Raw genomic sequence first — 4,752 nt, 5'->3', positions numbered from 1 at the left:
AGCTTCAATCGACTCATGATTTCAACTTTGGAATATATATATATTAATATTTCTTTTGCATTAATTGTATAACATTTCGAAATTTATCAGGTAGAGATACGCTAACAAATTAATCTTTTTTGCCCAAGATTAAATCACCTATATTTCTCTCCCTTCCTCTCTCTCTCTCTCTCTCCTCTTATAGGACTTCCTTTTAGTGTTTCTAATTTCCTTGATATTTAATTTTCTTTATTTCCCTTTTTTTCTTTCTCCATTTCCTTCTGTCTATAATAATCATCAATCATATTTGTATATATGTGCGTGCGTGCGTGTCAAGGTGTTTCACAAGTTATCCATACAATTTAGATAAAGTATGACTGACGATTATGGTCAATAATAACAGTAATAATATAAATATTATTGGCACGCAGATCCATCACATTGTCCGTGATTCACACTGATTGATTGATTGGTTGATAGGTAGATAGATGGTTAGTACTGCTATTATTATTATTATTACTATCAGTAATTAATCAATAGAGTAGGATTGATCATTTATTTGCTGGGTTTTGTTCCTCTTACTGGTTCATAATCCACATCAGTGGTAGATAGTTATTTTTCGGACAAATTAGGAAAAAGAAAGTATAACCATTACTGATAAAATAAAATTCTGTTTAATTGTCTATTTTGTGTGTGCGTCTATTCAGTCCTCGTGATTGATAATGCTGTGATGCCCACTTGTTTTCTGATACACAGATACGCACATACACGTATAATAGTTTTCTGAATAAGTAAATAAACAGAAATGCACAGTTACTTTTTGTCACTGCTGTACACAGACGATGTTTTTGTGTAGTTTATACAGTTATTCACTGTATTTGTGTATATGCATAGTTCGTAATGTGTACTTCTCACTTACTGTCTGTGCATGATTGAGCACTATGAGTGATTGTACGTACTCAGAAATATTAGCATAACAATTTTTAATTTCTTACACCTCTTGATGTGAATCGCCACATGCTTAGTTAATAGTGATATGAATTACGTTCTTACCAGTACTACTATTACTACTAATTATTGTAATTATAATTACAACGATAATGTATTAATAATAGTTTCATTAAAATAATATGACATTGTTTTACTATGATAATCAGTCAGCACATTTAGCTACATTGTATACATCGCAATAAATAACCTAGTGAGATAGCTGAGTTTAAGTGCAGGGTACTAGAAAAAAATAGAAAAGATCTAGGGACGGACAGTTCGAAATATAGCGTCAGTCCATCAAGTCATTGATAGTCGAAGTGTGCTGCGTTGGTTGATTCAGACTACTGATTGAAGTTCGCGCGATTACCGTAACCAATGAATTAAAGCCTTATTTATTCGATCCAGCATTCATTGAACACTTTACTTCACTCAACTGGTCCTAAAGTCAAAACACGGTTTGGAAAAGAGCATAATTATATTCCAAAACAAAGTCAGTCAATCAGCTACAACGCAGGACCAGGCACATACATACTTCGATCCAAGTTGCCATACCTCATTAGCACATCAAGATGAACACCGAATTCATAGTAGTGTAGTGAACAAGAACACGTGTGGGGACCATCGAATGTATTTAAGCACAAATTACAGACCATCTCACTAAAATCTGATAACCATACAGTAAACAGTTAATTTGCAAAATAACAATCAATTGTCTCAATCTTCACTGTTCCTTCTGCAAATATCAGTCCATCTTCTCTGATTTCATTGTTCATACATTTTCATACCGATTGCTCTTCGTTCCTGTTCTTCCCTTATCTATCTTCTGCCGTAATACATTCTATGCCTGACCATCACCATATACTACTGATGTGGATATAAGTAACCCACACCACAGTAGTTGATTTAATGGTGGTAATATATAAAAGTGAGATTGTATATAAGGATATAGTACAGGAAGAAAGACAGATATAAAGCAATTTTAATCTCATAGTTTAAGGTCAGACAAAGAGTATATACACCTACGCCATTGTGATCGTTTCCAAGCCATGTCAGCCAGAGTCTCCAACCATTGGTTACGGTAGTCACTCAAACCATTTGCATCGGAATAAACAGTCTGCACTCGCAATCTGTTTAACGTCTAGGCAATAAGAAAGGGGTACCACTCTTTGTCTATTTAGTTAGTCAGTTGGTCATTCCTAACATGGAAACTGGCACATATGTACATCAGTTCAAGTTGCCACACTCCATTAGCATAGTGAGATGGAATTGTCAAGGAAAATCCCAGACTCGTAGAGATATTAACAGTATTGTTGGTGATAGAAAAGACTAGGCATCCAAGGTAAAATTCTAGAAAATATAAGTTAGTGACATAAAAGAAATACGAGGAATTTAGAAACCTAGGATCTAATGGAATGTAGCGAATAAATGCACCTCTAGCATTGCGAAAGATTCTGAGTCATGTCGTCCAAAGTCTCTAATCACTGATCATGGTTACTACACTAATCCTGACCATATAACTTTGTCCAACATCGATGTCTCCGCAGACTGATACCATGTGTGAGTTTGATCACTCCTTGCTTTTTTTTTAACCTACTCCTAGTGGCGTCGGGTAAGATGACTTAGAATTGGCTAAATGATCCAAATCCATTTTCTACTACTACTGCGACTACTACTCTAGGGTTTGTAATAATTTCATCTTTCTGCTAATGTGGTGCGTCAACTAGAATCTAAGTACATATATGCCAGGTTCAACGTTGCATATGAATGGCCGAGTGAAACTGCTTAGTTTTCGTTTAGTAGCTTTGATCATATACAAGCGTCATTCAGAACTCGTCACTTTTTTAAACTAGTCCGTTCTTGTCAGTTTGAAATTCCTTGTCAGTATCTACTGTCAGCCTTATGCTTAATTAAAACCTGTATTTTGTACAAATCATTATCTGCCCATTAGAAAATTAAGTCACTTAGTCAAAATTAAATGCATTATATCGCTTGAAATCAGTCATTTTTATGACTTCACTATGTCATACCTTTAACAGACATTGTTCTTTATTATAAGCGGAGGTGTTAACCCATTCTTTCAGTCTATCTATTTTATTATCTTTTTGATCTTCTTTCCTAACTATTTTTTTCTATAAAATCCTTAAGATAATTATTCATCATCAAAGTGAACATAACTAAATTAATTTCAGTTTCTTTGTCATTTGCTTCAGTGACGAGTTTTTGAAGTCTTTATCAAATTCTTGGCCGCTTTCAGTGTAGTGGGATATTTTGGTTTAATTTTTAATCAACCACTACGTTTCCTTTCAACCAAACAGTTCAGAAAAGTTTCCATCTCTTTAGAGAATTTGATGTCAGATGTACTATTGATGTTTCTGAACAGTTCGTCTAATGCATCTCATTGTATAATGACGAAAGCGTCATCTACGTACCTCAACCAGAATTTTTGTTGAAGGGAACACTTTGAGACTACACTTGTTTCCAATGAACGCATAAATAATCTCCGGAGTTAGTTTATCAGGCCCTGATACCCTCCCTCGCTTTAGATTCCTCATAGCCTTTTCAACGTCACTAGGAGTTGGAGGACTTAAATTCAGGTTGCTTGAAGATAGTGTGGCTGAAGGTCAGTTGAACTGTTTTCTAAAGTATTCTGCCCATCTGTTCAATTTCATGGATTGAGAGTTAATAATAGTCCCATTTTTTATGAGGTAGTCTAGCTAATAGCCAGATTTTCAATACCCGTTTCCTTGATAAGTCTGAACAGTTGTCTACTGTTACCTATCGCTGCTGTCTTTTCCATTTCTTCTGCCTTCACTAACCACCACTGCTCATTATCATTATTTATGTTTTTAATCAACCTACGTTAAAGCTGCTTCCGCTCCTCATTGTGTTCACAGCCAGATGGGATAAGTTTCCGAGCATCTATCAGTTCTGTAGACGCCGCCGAAATTCACTGATTTTTTCTAATCTTTTGGTTTAAATTGCTAGTAGATATCACTGCTTTTTCCACAGCCTTTTGAATATCATATCAAGCTACATATTCTTAACTTTTTCCTCATTAAGTTGAACTCTAATGTGTGTTTTTTCTGTTCCGTTCCCGTTTTCAATATTAATTGACATATGCTAAACAAGTGATCACAAATATTATTTGGCCAGACACAAAACGTTCACACAACAGATTTTTAATTATCAGAAGGGGTTTTGTGGAGATTTTAGTAATTTATAGAGTTGAGATCATGAGTCAATTGAAGCTAGACCACCATGGAAAACCTGGAAGCACTGGACGGCCGTTTCGTCCTATTATGGGACTCCTCAGCAGTGCGCATCCACGAACCCACTCTCGCGGGATTCGAACCCAGGACCTACCAGTTTCGAGCCGAAGCCCTTAACCGATAGACCACTGAGCTGGCATCCAACGGTGTTAATGTCTAACTTCAACTGATTCACGAAATTGAGCAACCATTCACCAATGTCATCAGTGAGTTACTATCTCACAACAGACCTGGTTGAACTCCACCGGTTACTGCTTCTCACTAGAACTCCAGGAAATACCTCAAGGAGTCAGTCACTAGTGAGCACATGATCATTATCAGAAGGGGTTTTGTGGAGATTTTAGTAATTTATAGAGTTGAGATCATGAGTCAATTGAAGCTAGACCACCATGGAAAACCTGGAAGCACTGGACGGCCGTTTCGTCCTATTATGGGACTCCTCAGCAGTGCGCATCCACGAACCCACTCTCGCGGGATTCGAACCCCAGGACCTACCAGTTTCGAGCCGAAGCCC

General features: G+C 36.5%; 1 protein-coding gene and 2 non-coding genes across 3 annotated transcripts in view; 1 reads left to right on the top strand and 2 right to left on the bottom strand.

Annotated features, from left to right (window-relative positions):
• Window positions 1-4,752, top strand: part of Smp_147020 (putative arf6 guanine nucleotide exchange factor) — a gene marked incomplete at its 5' end in the record, with an annotated part of 37,963 nt that overhangs the window by 4,742 nt on the left and 28,469 nt on the right. The gene's annotated exons all lie outside the window — the stretch shown is intronic.
• On the bottom strand, window positions 4,301-4,372 carry Smp_tRNA_00999_Pseudo_CGA.1.1. Its single transcript has one exon. It is a non-coding gene (tRNA).
• Smp_tRNA_01460_Pseudo_CGA.1.1 lies at window positions 4,302-4,373 on the bottom strand. The gene has a single exon. It is a non-coding gene (tRNA).

This window comes from Schistosoma mansoni, chromosome 6 (genome assembly GCF_000237925.1).
Source record: "Schistosoma mansoni strain Puerto Rico chromosome 6, complete genome".
Lineage (NCBI taxonomy): Eukaryota > Metazoa > Platyhelminthes > Trematoda > Strigeidida > Schistosomatidae > Schistosoma > Schistosoma mansoni.
Note: the sequence above shows the minus strand (reverse complement) of the source record. Positions and strands in the feature narration are given on the sequence as shown.